Here is a 15,134-nt window from a genome sequence, read left to right on the forward strand (position 1 = left end):
AACCACCCACGGTGAAGGGCCTCAGGGAGGGGGAAGGAGGGTACTGCCCACATATACACACCAATCAACCACCCACGGTGAAGGGCCTCAGGGAGGGGGAAGGAGGGCACTGCCCACATATATACACCAAACAACCACCCACGGTGAAGGGCCACAGGGAGGGGGAAGGCACTGCCCGCATATGTACACTAACCACCCATGGTGAAGGGCCACAGGGAGGGTGAAGGCACTGCCCACATATATACACCAATCACCCACGATGAAGGGCCAAGGAAAGGACCCTGAAACAGCGAAGGAAAGATGTGGAGGGGTGCCGAAAAGGGACAACATGCATGCAAACTGCAACCGTCTCATCTATCTTCAACGAATGTACAGTGTAAAAATGTAACATTTTAATAAATATATATATTTTTTTAAATGACTGCGTCCCACTGCTGCGCTCCAGGATCCCTTCACAGGACAGTTCAGCATGGTGCCAATCCAGCCTCAGTCTCCGGCCAGCTGGATAAGAGGAAGGCCCCGCGCTGCCTGGACACACCCACCTTCCCGTCAGGCTGAGCTGATCGTGACGTCACCAAAGGAACGCGGCGTGCGACATGACGTCAGGGGTAGGGGAGGCGGGGCTTGACGCCGGGCGACGTGCTGACGTCTTTCCGGGCCAGCCGCTATAACTGGCGAAGGCGCGGAACAGTCGCCCTCTTCCCTTTCCGTCGCTGCTATGGGTTGCATGCACGCTCCTGGGTAAGGGTCCGGGTGCAGGAGGTCGGCTCGGCTAGGCTAGGCCAGGCCCTACCTAATTTAGACTGCGCGGGGCTCGCATCGATCAGACGCTTTGGGTTAGTCCGCGTGGAAGCAGCAAAGGCGCAGATCGGGCGGGCGGCGTCGCTCCCGGGCTGGAGTTATTACCCCTGCCCCCCACCTAACGCATTTTACCCGGTGCAGCTGAGCGTCGTCCGTCCGGAGGCTGCATCCGCCGCTCCCACTAACTGAAACCACGTTGGCGCAAGGTCTCGGGCCGGGGCCGCTGCAACACGCGGTCCCGCACCTGAATTTATGCCCCACCTCCCAGCATATGCTCCACGCAGCCCATTTGCTGCTAATACAGAAACGGTGGATGCTCGATTCCTTAAATAAATGATACTGGGATTAGTCAGCCGGGCAGGCAGCCTTCATTTTCTGTTCCATTAAAATTCTTGCAGAGAGCCGAACGTTATCGTGATATTAGATTCAGGTACTGATCATATTTCTATTTTGCTTATTTGCAGCTTTACCCTATCGACGCAGTGTGCCTACAGTAAGTCAATTGATTTTCTCCAGTAACAGGAGCTGGTAGACTTGGTTTTGCAACAGGGGAGTGCTGTTTGACGGAGGTTTTGCCAAGGATGTAACTAGTCGATAGATGTAGGATAGTTAGAATTCAATAGTGTGCCAGCCAACTGTTTGGTACCCAAGGGCCCAAAGTGTTGGCGATTATCTCGAATCCCTGCAAGGCAGACGGCCATTCGGCCCATCAAGTATGCACCAGCTCTTGGAAAGAGCATCCTACTTAATCCCACGTCTCCACCCTATCCCGACCCAACCGTTTGGACATTAAGGGGCAGTTTATCATGAACAATCCATTGGGTGAATGTACAAACTCCACAGTCACCAATTGATCCTGGGTTGCTGGTGCTGTGAGGCAGCAGTGCTAGCCAGCCACTGCCACCGTGCTGCCATGTTAGTGTTGCGTGACCGAGAAGGATCCAAGTTGACCTGTGTAGTGACAGACCAGGATCACGTTTGTTTTATATTTAGAGTGCCCAATTCATTTTTTCCAATGAAGGCAATTTAGTGTGCCCAATCCACCTACCCTGCATATCTTTGGGTTGTGTGGGGTGAAGCTCACGCAAACATTGGGACAATGTGCAAATTCCAAATGGACAGTGATGTGGAGATGGTGTTGGACTGGGGTGAGCACAGTAAGAAGTATTACAACACCAGGTTAAAGTCCAACAGGTTTGTTTTGATGTCACTAGCTTTCTGAGCGCTGCTCCTTCCTCAGGTGAATGCAGAGGTCTGTTCCAGAAACAGTGCGTTTCTGGAACAGACCTCTGCATTCACCTGAGGAAGGAGCAGCGCTCCGAAAGCTAGTGACATCGAAACAAACCTACAAATGGACAGTGACCCTGGGTTGAACCTGGACCTCAGTGCTGTGCAGCAGCAATGCTAGCCACTTGTGCTGTCTGAGGAAACAAATTATAATGTTAAGTCAGCATTTAGTGGATAGTTCTTGAAGGGTCATTGACCAATCTGATTTCTGTCCTGCTGACCTTCATTTCCTTTTTTAAAATTTAGGGGTGTTCAATGTCTGCAACCTGTCAAATCCACGGTGTTTTGGATATTTTCATCCTGGCTGGTTATGGTTGATCTGTTTAAATTTACATAAATTTTTCAGGGCGTGTAATTGAGCTTGCATTATTTCTTGCACGGTTTTGTCATGTAAATGAAAAGTAAAAATAGCTTAAATTGGAAAATCGTCGCTTTAATTCTGCATTTAGTTATATCTACTTGTCCCCCTCCTAGTGGCTCAAGCTAACATCGGATGATGTGAAAGAACAGGTTTACAAACTGGCAAAGAAGGGCCTCACCCCATCACAGATCGGTGAGCGAACAACTTAAAAAAGTCGCAAAGAATTTGCAGCACCCGAGTAGGTCAATATCTCGTAATACAAAAGCAAAATACTTCAGACCGGAAAGAAAGACCTTATGCAGGACATACTCAGGTCAGGAGAAACACTAATCTGAAGGGCCACAACCTGACATGTTAACTTTGTTTTTCCCCCATATTTTAAGGTGTTTTTTATGTTTTAAAAAAAATACACATCGAACTTTGACATTATAAATTGAAGCAAGTGCATAAACAAAGTGATCCTCAGCTTCTTGTAAATTGCTGGTTATGCAGGACAGAAATCCGATTGGTAGGTGTCCTTTCAGAACTATCCACTGAATGCTGGTTGAGTTGGTGTTTTGTTCATTTCTGTTACATTCTTTAGAAAGAATGTCACTATTTGAGGGTGTAGAGATTATTTCCTAAAATGGTGCCAGGCTTCAGTGAGACTACAGAAGTTGGGATTTTCTTGGAGCAGAGAAGATATTAATTGAGACTAGATAAGCGGACATGGGGAGAAATCTCTGGGCTGTTGGCAGAGTTGAGAACCAGAGGATGTGCATTTTAAGTGAGCAATGCATGATGGGCTGGTCAAGGAGATCTAATGACTACTTTTAGAAAGGAGTTGGCAAATGCTAGAAATGAAAATTTGCAGGGATATTAAAAACAAAAGTGGCATGTCCCTTGATTTAGCTGTACAGTGCAATCAATCAGCTGAAATGCTGGTTGAGCTGTTTATTCCAGTAAAGGCCCACAAGGAGTAAAATTTACAATTGTGTTGTCTGACTGAGGAACTTTCCTGTTCAGAATGTGTGAACCTGGTACCTGAAACCTTAACCCAAGACTTCCTGCTGTCAGTTCTGTCAAGAGTGTGATGCTCATTGTTTCTTATTTCAGTTGTACATTATACCGTGTCTGTCCCTCAAGGGTTTAAAATGTTTTTTCGTGTGCCAATTTTCTCTTCCGTTCCTGTGGAAATGTTTGCTAGCTGGGATAATTTGCAACTTTCTTCTGACTGCTAACCCACTGCACAATGTAGTGTGGGCAGGTTATTGGATCAGCATTAATTTTTAAACAGTAAATTTCAAATGATTTCTTAATGGCGAATTTAAAGCTATATCACTTAAAAATGTTTTGGTTGTGTATGTAAATACTTTCTGTGCACCTTGATGTAGTTTCATGGAGCATTGTTGTACTGTTTCAAAGGCTTTCTTGGCTGTGGTTTAGTGATTTGCTCACAATGATGCATGTTTTTCCAACCATTCGCAGTTTCCTCCAGAATGGACTGGTCCACGTGTTGGTTTGACCTTCCTTGGATGTCTGAGTGAGCATTTGAGTTACTGGCCACAGTTTTGTCAGGAATGAGAATATATATTCTGGATTTTTGGAATTGCTATTCTAGATAAATTGGGAAGGATTGTCTTCCAACTTGAAATTGGGTGAATTAGAATTCTAAAATCCGTCTTTCTGGTGTGATCCTTAGGGATTCCCATGCTGTTGCCCAGGTGCATTTTGTTACTGGGAACAAGATTCTCAGGATTCTGAAGTCAAAGGGACTTGCTCCAGACCTTCCAGAAGATTTATATCACTTGATCAAAACTGCCGTGGCTGTCCGAAAACCAGGAGAGGAATAGGATGGTTAGTATGGTGTTCAGAATCTAGTTACACTTCATTCAACACCGCTTTGTCAAACTTTTTTTTACAGCAAGCCTGTCAGTGTAACAATGGTCTCATCAATTTGATTGTAGTTGGTGTTGCCCATTTCTCTTTACTATGCTCCTTACTCTGGCTCTGTTCCAATTAGGGCAATCAGTGAATTTGCTGCCTTTCTATATTGTCTATGTCCGAATGCTTAGATTTGCCAGGTATCGAATGATACCACCAAGTTTCAACCGGCTATCTATCAAAGAGCCAAACGCCAGTTAGTTAGTTCAAGGTCAAGGGTACTTTATTTACATACAATCAGTCATGCAACATAAACACTACTAGTTAACTACACCTATTACTAAGACAACCTGTACTTCACTTTGGGCACCCGGTTTAGGTCAGGAAACAGTGGCTGCTGTTCAATTCTGGATCTCTTGGGTTCGAAGGGGTAACTGCTGCTCAGCTGGACTTGTCCTTCTGGTAGTGGGCGTTGAACTCTAACTTGCTTCTGGTGTTGCTGCGATTGGTGATGACTGACTGGGGTACCAAGGCCAAAAGAGCGAGCATATGGCGAACTCTTCCTTTATACTTGGGCTTTTGGGCGGTCCTTTGATTTGGGCCTTACTAATTGGGTGATCCTGATCACTATGTTCGATTCCTTAGCCAATAAGTGGGTGGGGATCTGGATGACTGGGTGTGTCTCAAGCGGTAATTGACCCTGTTGTTTGCGTTTCCCTTGGACAGGGAGTGACGCCGAAATATCTGTGACAGCCCTGGTTACTGGAGTACGAGTCCTTTGTGTTGGGGGAGATGGGGCATCACCTGCTATTTGGCCTGATTAACATGCTAATGGGACGGGGTTTCAATACTGTCTGGACTTTGCTGACAGATATGCATTTCAGGCTCAGAACCTGCCTGACTCTTGGCTTGTCCATTTTACCCATCAGTCTTTGTGAGTTGCTCTGCTTAGTTGGAAGCGGCCATGTCAGATGGCTACATTGGGGAGAGTGATTCTTCAACGGCGTACCCTCTGAAGAAGTGTTGGTACTGGCAGATGTTCTGTGGGTTTCAGAAGTTGCTATATGTTTCAGTGAGGGGAATGCTGGCCAACAGAGTTTCACTGTTGTGTTCAATGTAAGGTCTGTGCCATTTATGATTTTTGTGGCCTTCTGTAAACTTCCGAATCTTTTTGTAAATTTTGGTTATGGCAGAATCTGGGCCAGAAAGGCAGTTTAAGAGTAACTGGGTTTACTGGGTGCATGTTGGAGTAAGAATGGGATGGATAGGCTTTATTAAACCAAGTTTCACATTTCAAGTTTATACTGTGGAACATTGAAGTTTGTGTATTATCTACTTGTTGAATTTTATTTAATTCTAATGCATTCTTAAAGTTGCACGCCAAGTTTTGGTGATAAAGATCAGCTTCCATTGTCTTTAATGGAGGTTAGCTCACAATGATGATCGTTTTATCCACCATTCGCAGTTTCCTCCAGAAAGGGGTTTCTCCCTAATGTTGGTAAATCCTTCCTTGGATGTCTGAGTGAGCTATATGGCTATTTTTGCCGTCAGTTTCCGGAACCTATGGTGGTTCAACCAGCTGGTAATTAAGGGGTTGCCTGTTTAAAAAGTGCATATAAATGGTTCACACTCAGTCTGGACAATTCCATATTTACACTGCAGGATAAAGATGCCAAATTCCGTTTGATTCTTATTGAAAGCAGAATCCACAGGCTGGCTCGTTACTACAAGTCCAAGAGGGTGCTTCCACCCAACTGGAAATAGTGAGTATTTAATGGATACTGTATTATGTGACACTACTAACCAAATTGAGCATGTTAAAATGGACTGGCCTGCAATATGTGCTTTTGTGTTTAGCTCACAAGGATGACTGTTTTGTCCAACCATTCGCAGTTTCTTCCAGAAAGAGATTTACTCTTCATGTTGGCAAACCCTTCCTTGGATGTCTGAGTGAACTACACACAGTAAGATGAGGTCAAGTGGACGTTGCTAAATACCTAGGCCCACTTCTCTATCCCTGTAACTTTGGATATTAAAGGACAATTTTGTATGGCCAATCCACCTAACCTGCACATCTTTGGACTGTGGGAGGAAACTCTGACCACCTAGCAGAAACCCACATGGGCACAAGAGACCGTGCAAACTCCACAGTCACCCAAGGCTGGAATTGAAAACCGGTCCCTGGTGCTATGCAACAGCAGTGCTAGCCCCTGCGCCATTAAAATGTGCTTTGAGCTGGAAGTTTGTAGTTTGCAGGTGTGAACTTCATTGGATACACATAGTAAGAAGTCTTACAACAACAAAAAGTACAGCACAGAATTCAGCCCTCCAAGCCTTAGCCGACCATGCCCGCCTAAACTAAAATCTTGTACACTTATGGGGTCCATATCCCTCTATTCCTATCCTATTCATGTGTTTGTCAAGATACCCCTTAAACATTTAAGAGTCCAACAGGTTTATATGGAATCACACACTTTCAGAGTGCAGCTCCTTCAAAGACTCACCTGATTAAGACTAGTGATTCCAAATAAACACTGTTGGACTTTAACCTGGTGTTGTAAGACTTCTTACTGTGCCCACCCCAGTCCAACACTGGCATCTCCACATCATGGAAAAACATAGTGAGTGAGGTGTCAATTAAGGCTTTTCACATCTTGAACATGGGTAAGTTACAGGGCCCAGATGAGATGTAACCCAGGCTGCTCTGGGAAGGAATAGTCATAGCTCTGACCACCAACCCTCCGGCTCGGACCTAGTACTAGAGTACTGCTAACATTGTGTGTGGGAAAGGAGGAAGGCTTATCCAAAAAAGCTTAAGGCCAGTCAACCTGACTGACATTGATAAATATATCGGAAAAATTCTTAAAGGTGGTGTAAATTGACATTTAGAGATGCAGATTAATAATCAAGCATGTTATGGTTTTTTTTAAAGAAAAGTGTGCCTGATTTATCAGGCGTTATGGGGAGAAGGCAGGAGAATGGGGATGAGAAAATATCAGCCATGATTGAATGGCGGAGCAGATTCGATGGGCCAAGTGGCCTAATTCTGTTGGCGTTGATTGACTATTTTGAGGAAATAACAATATTTGATGTAGGTACCATGTTTCATGTCGTCTACATTTTTAAAAGTGATTGTTCAGCGGCAAGAAGCAAAGGTCTATGGTCGGCAAGTAATTTAGTTTGCAAAACTATTTCCAGTGGAGTTCCTGCTAGGACATGCACTGAATGACAGGATCCTGATACGTGGAGGAGCAACAGGGCTGTGGGTGCATGTCTGCAGATCCCTGAAGGTAACTGGACTGGTATACAAGTTGGCCGAGAAGGCAACTGAGATATTTCCTTCATAAGGCTTGGAATATATAAAACCAGGGGAGGTAATGCTAAATTACATGAAACACTAGATCAAAGAGCAAATTCTAAACATTACAGGAAGAACTCTAGATGGTACAGAAGAGTTAAGGATATTGCTGAGCATGGAAATCTTCAGTGACTAGGAAAGTTTGGGTAGGCTGTTTATTTGTAACCGAGGTGGCAAAGGGGAAATTTAATTAGTCTAGCTGCATAGTGTGGATATGACAAGACTTCTTGTCCTGGAGGTTAGAAACAGGAGGGCAGGGAATCGGTTAAAAGTAATTGGTGAAAGGATTTGTGGTGGTGAGCAAAGGTTGGTGGGAGTCTGAAACTCACTGCCTGAAAGTGGGTTAGAGGTAGAGAATGTGCACTTGGGTGGCACGGTAGCACAAGTGGTTAGCACAATTGCTTTATAGTTCCAGGGTCCCAGGTTCGATTCCCCTTTTGGGTCACTATCTGCGGAGTTTGCACAATCTGTGTGCGTGGGTTTCCTCCAGGTGCTCCGGTTTCCTCCTGCAGTCCAAAGATGTGCCGGTTAGGTGGATTGGCCATGCTAAATTGACCTTGGTGTCCAAAAGGGTAGACAGCGATAGGGTGGAGGAGTGGGCTTAGGAAGGGTGCCCTTTCCAAGGGCTGGTGCAGACTTGATGGGCTGAATGGCCTCCTTCTGCACTGTTACATTCAATGCCATAACCTACCTGGCTTTAGACCAATAATTGGAAGGTAGATTAAACTCAACAGCGTTTTCTCTGCAAGTGTGTGTACATGTCTGGATGATAAGCAGGGAGAGAACTTTGCCTCTTGGATGAGTTTTGACATTTTTGTTCATGCAGTGGCCTAATGCTGTATGTTTTTCTCTTCACAGTGAATCCTCCACAGCTTCAGTACTGGTGGCCTAAAAAGTTTCTTCATTGAAATAAAAGCACCATGCTGCAGATGCCAGAAATCTGTGGGGAAAGTGCTGAGTAACTCAGCAGGTGTGAGAATCTGTGGATAGTGGAATAGTTAACATATCAAGTGGGTTTTCAACACTAACTGATTCTCTCGCCACAGATGTTACCAGGCCTACTGTGTTTTTACAGCATTGTTTTTATTTCCGGCTTCTTCATTTGGACTTTTGTACCTGAAAAATAAAATGCTATGTTGTTGCAGTTATTAGTCTGTCTGTGATTTTTTTTTGATTCAATTTGGACTTGTGTTGTAAACAGCCCTGAAGCGATTGAAAATACACCAATTGCAGAACTTTTTTTGGCACTGTTGTGATTTGATTTGATTTATTGTCACATGCACTGAAGTGAAATGAAAATCACTTATTGTCACAAGTAGGCTTCAAATGAAATTGTTTGATAAACTAATAAGTATGCTGTTCATTGAAAGAAGCCTGATTCAAGTCTCTTTTATTCTGGGTACCAGTATAGAAGGTAAACAGTTGGCCATTTTGGTGAGTAAATTAAACTTGGAAATGAATTATGCAGCCTGCGGTGTAGTAGGGCTAGATAATCTGCACACTCCTCTAATCCCAGTCATAACAATATGCTTTTTTGATTTTTTAAAAATTCATAAACATGCATGAGTAACTTATACAATTTATAAGGGATAGAAAAGGTTTGCTCTTTAACATTTGGGGTGCCTTTGCACTATAATGTAGGGTCTACATCCAGCATCAGAACTGAACCTGGCGACTTTCAGGTAGTATGCCCTACAACCAACCAGTGATGCTTTCATTAGATTAGTCCATGATTGTGCTTGGCAAAGTACTGCAGGGGCTTGCTATTCATTGCCTTGTTGCTCTTATTAGCCGTAGTTTTTATTAGCTCTATTTCTGTCACCTTTGCTCACGAGTTGCCAGGTATCTTTCTGATACCGCCACGTGGTTCAAGCTCAAGTAATGATTAAATAAGACAGCACACTGCTTAGTAAATGTTAAATCAATGATCATTTATTATAAAGAGCAATAAATACTTACACAATAATACTACCTCTAGACTATTACCACTAAAGGCCAATACTTAACTTTGGTGATGGCCCACCACGTCAGGGAAACAAATGGCTTATCGAATTGGGTCTGGCCTGCGGGATTCAAAAAGGCTGGTACGGGACGATAGTCTGAAACATGTATCAGGTAGCGATCGCTGGAGTAAAACTTATTCTTTCATTGAAGGCCCTCGAAGGTTGCGAGTAGGAGAAGCAGGGTCAATCTGAATTTGGGCCCCTATTGTTATAGTTCACAGGGGCTTCCTGCCTCTCGGGGTGGACCTTGACCCTGGTCCCAAGTGATTGGACTTGGTCCCAATCACTGGGTTCGATATGCTCCAATAATGGGGCGATTCCTTGAGCGGGAGGGTGGTCGTTCGCCTTTCTTTGTCTCAGCCACTGCTGGCGCCAAGAGGTCTGGATCGGCTTTCAATTGCAAATTTGTTGCAATTGTTCCCGGGGATCGCCGATTAAACTGCAGATGGCTGGGTTGATGTGCTGCTAATGGTTGCAGGTAACGATCTGGGCCGACTTCCCCAGCGCCGAATACACTTCTGTCTGCAGCTGTCTGTTTGTGCCCTGTTGGCTGATTTTCCCATCAGCCCTTTTTAGTTCGCCATTTTACATCGGGGTTTGGTCAAATTAATCGGGAATCAGCCATTTTAGGTGGCTACAGCCTTCTCCAGTATTAGAACATAGAACAATACAGCGCAGTACAGGCCCTTCGGCCCACGATGTTGCACCGAAACAAAAGCCATCTAACCTACACTATGCCATTATCATCCATATGTTTATCCAATAAACTTTTAAATGCCCTCAATGTTGGCGAGTTCACTACTGTAGCAGGTAGGGCATTCCACGGCCTCACTACTCTTTGCGTAAAGAACCTACCTCTGTCCTATATCTATTACCCCTCAGTTTAAAGTTATGTCCCCTCGTGCCAGCCATATCCATCCGCGGGAGAAGGCTCTCACTGTCCACCCTATCCAACCCCTTGATCATTTTGTATGCCTCTATTAAGTCTCCTCTTAACCTTCTTCTCTCCAACGAAAACAACCTCAAGTCCATCAGCCTTTCCTCATAAGATTTTCCCTCCATACCAGGCAACATCCTGGTAAATCTCCTCTGCACCCGCTCCAAACCCTCCATGTCCTTCCTATAATGCGGTGACCAGAACTGTACGCAATACTCCAAATGCGGCCGGACCAGCGTTCTGTACAGCTGCAACATGACCTCCCGACTCCGGAACTCAATCCCTCTACCAATAAAGGCCAACACTCCATAGGCCTTCTTCACAACCCTATCAACCTGGGTGGCAACTTTCAGGGATCTATGTACATGGACACCTAGATCCCTCTGCTCAGCCACACTTTCAACAACTTTACCATTAGCCAAATATTCCACATTCCTGTTATTCCTTCCAAAGTGAATCACCTCACACTTCTCTACATTAAACTCCATTTGCCACCTCTCAGCCCAGCTCTGCAGCTTATCTATATCCCTCTGTAACCTGCTACATCCTTCCACACTATCGACAACACCACCGACTTTAGTATCGTCTGCAAATTTACTCACCCACCCTTCTGCACCTTCCTCTAGGTCATTGATAAAAATGACAAACAGCAACGGCCCCAGAACAGATCCTTGTGGTACTCCACTTGTGACTGTACTCCATTCTGAACATTTCCCATCAACCACCACCCTCTGTCTTCTTTCAGCTAGCCAATTTCTGATCCACATCTCTAAATCACCCTCAATCCCCAGCCTCCGTATTTTTTGCAATAGCCTACCGTGGGGAACCTTATCAAACGCTTTGCTGAAATCCATATACACCACATCAACTGCTCTACCCTCGTCTACCTGTTCAGTCACCTTCTCAAAGAACTCAATATTGTTGACCAGGAAGCTCTTGCTGTTACCACCTGCCATCAACTGTATTGAAGGAATTACAGGCTGATAATCAAGTGGTTTGGCTACGTCTGAACACAATCTCCTAGCCCACAAGACCTTGCAACCTGACTGCAGAATGAAAAGAATGTGAATGTTTATTGTCACAAGTAGGCTTACATTAACAGTGTAATGAAGTTTCTGTGGCTGAGGGGATATAGTGAGTACATATTAGACTAAAAGAATAATCAACAGAGTACATTGACAAATGGTATGTTGACAAACTGATTAGTTACAATGCGGAACAAGGGGCCAAACAAAGCAAATACATGAGCAAGAGCAACTTGGGGTGCCATGAATAGTGTTCTCACAGGGAACAGATCAGTCTGAGGGAGTCGTTGAGGAGTCTTGTAGCTGTGGGAAAGAAGCTATTCCTATATCTGGATGTGTAGGTCTTCAGACTTCAGTATTTTCTACCTGATGGAAGGGTCTGGAAAATGGCAAAGCCTGGGTGGGAGGGGTCTCTGATAATGCTGTCTGCCTTCCTGAGGCAGTGGGAGGTGTATACAGAATCAATGTGAGGGTGGCAAGCTTGTGTGATGTGTTGGGCTGAGTTCACCAAACTGCAGTTTCTTGTAATCTTGGACCGAGCAGTTGCCATACCAAGCTGTGATGCAGCCGGATAAGATGCTCTTGCACATCTGTAGAAGTTTGAGTCTTGCTTTGATATTGCTTACAATATTCCATTTGCTTTAATGGCCTTATTTACACTCTTCAAAATTCTAGAGACCCCCAGCATATGTGATGTATCTTGGATCTGAGTACATGAAATCAATAAGGCACTAACCCAAACATTTTCAAATTCCTAAATTCTGTAGATCTGATTAAGTGATGTAAAATGGTAATTCGGAGGATGGGACAGAGGTATTTCTATTTTTCAGCACATATCGCTTGACTGTGACAAAGTTCTGTAGCTCATTGCATTATTTCTCCACCCCACATTTCATCTCAATTATCATTGCCAGTAAGACCTATGGCAATTCTGTTTCAAGATCTCTGACCTGGAATGCGTTTGTCGCTTTTTACCTTCCGGGTATTGATACATTCCTACTTTTCGGTTGGGGGCGGGGGGGGTGGTGGCAGCAGCGAGATACTTGATATTTCCTGTGCTAATCTTTCTAATGGACAACATTTCAGTGAGACTGGGTTGTATGTATGCAAAACTTTAGGTTAGAATTTCACAAACCGGTTACACATGTGGGAGATTAAGTCTGTTACTGTTATTTAGCCTCTAATTTGGACAGGAGCAGCAATAATTCTTTGACAAACAAGGGAGTAGTCAATTTTTCCATTCACAGTTGGTGGTATTGGGTGGATTGGCCACGATAAATTGCCCTTAGTGTTGGATGGAGGTGTTGACCTTGGATAGGGTGCTCTTTCCAAGAGACGGTGCAGACTCAATGGGCCGAATGGCCTTCTGCACTGTAAATTCTATGATAATCTATGATTCATCTAGGACAAAGGTTCGGCACAATATCGTGGGCGGAAGGGCCTGTTCTGTGCTGTATTTTTCTATGTTCTATATGGAAACAGCACAAATGTTTTTGTTTTTACTTCTGAGCTACAAAGCCAGGGCTCAGTGTAGGTCAGGAGCGAACCCCTAATCCAGCTCCTCGCCTGCTCCAAAAACCTAATCCAGCTCCTCGCCTGTTCCAAAAATCAATTCAAATTGAATCCAATTCATGGTCCTCACAAGAGACTAGATCTGAGCCAAAAGGCTCAATCTACACTACACTTGATCTTAGCCAAAAGGACGAGAAGCGATGGAAACAGCACAAATGAGAGTTTTAAGAATTACGAAATATTGATAGGTGTAATAAACATGCAGGGTGCAACCATGGGTGGGATTCACCGTTCCCCGACACTGCTTTCGTAACTGCCGATCAGGTGGACAACCCCTTTGACGCTGAAATCGGGGGCGGTGCCTGTTTGACACTGGTTTCGTACACACCGCATGGCTTTAGTGCGTCTGAAGGCCTGCTCCCCCATGGGCTGAGGTCCCGACCGCATGGGGGCAGTGGTCTCGGGAGCCTGGCGTGTGGCTGCAGACTGGCCACAGTTGGGCGGGAGCCATGCTGCTTCCACGAGGGCTTGGGTGGGGGGGGGGCACACTATCTGGTAGGTCAGGCCCATGCACGGCCGGCGCCGCACACACTGATCGAACCCGGACCCTGGTGCTGTGAAGCAACAATGCTAACCACTGTGCCACCCAGGCACATGAACCCAGAAAATTGAACTTTTGTGTTAATTGGTCATTAAACCAGTACTATGTAATGAGTTTATGTCTTGTTAATCAAAATAATAGATTGCAAAACACTTGTTAAACCTTTGTTACTATAAAAATCAACAGTGGAGTTCCTTTGTGACGTTTTTAAAACTTTTGGTTTCTTTGAGGGAATCAGTTGGTTGGAGCTGGTGTGGCGCCTGTGATGCACGTGGAGATGGCGGAAGGGCAGGGAGCGGCCCTGCCAGCTCAATGGTCGGCGGACCAACTGGTGAGCTTCTTAAACGAGAAGTTCACCCAGCAATGGAAGGAGAGTGGAGGACCTGGCCCTGGCGGTGGATTCGATCAGGGCGGTGGCTGACTGCATGGAAACAAAACTGGCACCCCAGGGTCAGGCAGTCCAGAAAATGGAGGAGGTGGTAGGGTCACACGAGGAGCAGTTTGCCCCGATGGCAGTGGAGATGGGGTTGATGCGCGATCAGCAGAAGTGGCTTCAGAAGAAGTCGAGGACCTAGAGAACCGATCACGCAGGCAGAATATAAGGATAGTGGGCCTGCCGGAGGAGAGTGAAGGAGCCAGTGCTGGAGAGGGAGCGTTTGCACGGCCATTGGATGTGGATGAAATGCACAGGGCGCTAATGAGGAAGGCCCAGGAGAACGAGCCGCCAAGGGCGATGGTGGTGCGGCTGCAGCAGTTCCTAGACAAGGAGCGATTCATGACATGGGTCAGGCAGACGAGGCGCTGCACCTGGGAGGACAGTCAAATTCGAGTGTACCAGGACCTGGGTGCAGAGCTGACCAAGAGGAGAACGAGCTTCAACAAGGTCAAGGCAGCCCTCTACAAAAAGGGGGTGAAGTTTGGGCTATTGTACCCGGCACGTCTGTGGGTGACCTACGAAGGCCGGGATTGTACTTTGGCTCAGTGGAGGAGGCGGTCGAACTCGTCAGAGATGATGGACCGGAAGGAGAAGGTGGACTTTGAACTTTGGTGGAGATGCTGCGCTGTTGCGGTTAACTTATGTTTGGGGCCATTTCTTTCTTTTTCAGCTTCAGGTTTGTTTTTTGTCAGGGCGGCATGTGACGCAGTGGTTAGCACTTGGAATACGCCGCTGAGGATCCGGGTTCGAATCCCGGCCCTGGGTCACTGTGTGGAGTTTGCACATTCTCTCCGTGTCTGCATGGGTTTCACCCCCACAACCCAAAGATGTGCAGGTTAGGTGGATTGGCCACGCTAAATTGCCCCTTGGAAAAAAAAAATTGGGTACTCTAAATTTATTAATATAAGTTTTGTTCCTTGTCCTTACTTAAGGGATGGGGTGGGCTGTTT

The 15,134-nt window shown here is 45.5% G+C and overlaps 1 long non-coding RNA gene and 3 other non-coding genes across 6 annotated transcripts; all 4 read left to right on the forward strand.

Annotated features, from left to right (window-relative positions):
* Positions 1 to 616: 616 nt before the first annotated feature.
* LOC140384568 (uncharacterized) lies at positions 617 to 8,814 on the forward strand. 3 transcript variants are annotated; one of them, XR_011933088.1, is made up of 6 exons: positions 617 to 741; positions 1,266 to 1,294; positions 2,563 to 2,762; positions 4,131 to 4,285; positions 5,975 to 6,075; positions 8,529 to 8,814. It is a non-coding gene; the product is annotated as an uncharacterized lncRNA (long non-coding RNA). The 3 variants fall into 3 exon arrangements; XR_011933089.1 differs by having other exon boundaries at positions 704 to 836; XR_011933090.1 differs by lacking the exons at positions 617 to 741; positions 1,266 to 1,294 and adding an exon at positions 1,215 to 1,231.
* On the forward strand, positions 3,883 to 3,975 carry LOC140385008 (small nucleolar RNA SNORD14). The gene has a single exon (XR_011933271.1). It is a non-coding gene; the product is annotated as a small nucleolar RNA SNORD14 (small nucleolar RNA).
* On the forward strand, positions 5,744 to 5,838 carry LOC140385005 (small nucleolar RNA SNORD14). Its single transcript, XR_011933269.1, has one exon. It is a non-coding gene; the product is annotated as a small nucleolar RNA SNORD14 (small nucleolar RNA).
* LOC140385010 (small nucleolar RNA SNORD14) lies at positions 6,171 to 6,266 on the forward strand. The gene has a single exon (XR_011933273.1). It is a non-coding gene; the product is annotated as a small nucleolar RNA SNORD14 (small nucleolar RNA).
* Positions 8,815 to 15,134: the final 6,320 nt, after the last annotated feature.

The sequence above is a fragment of the Scyliorhinus torazame genome, chromosome 10, assembly GCF_047496885.1.
Source record: "Scyliorhinus torazame isolate Kashiwa2021f chromosome 10, sScyTor2.1, whole genome shotgun sequence".
Classification (NCBI taxonomy): domain Eukaryota; kingdom Metazoa; phylum Chordata; class Chondrichthyes; order Carcharhiniformes; family Scyliorhinidae; genus Scyliorhinus; species Scyliorhinus torazame.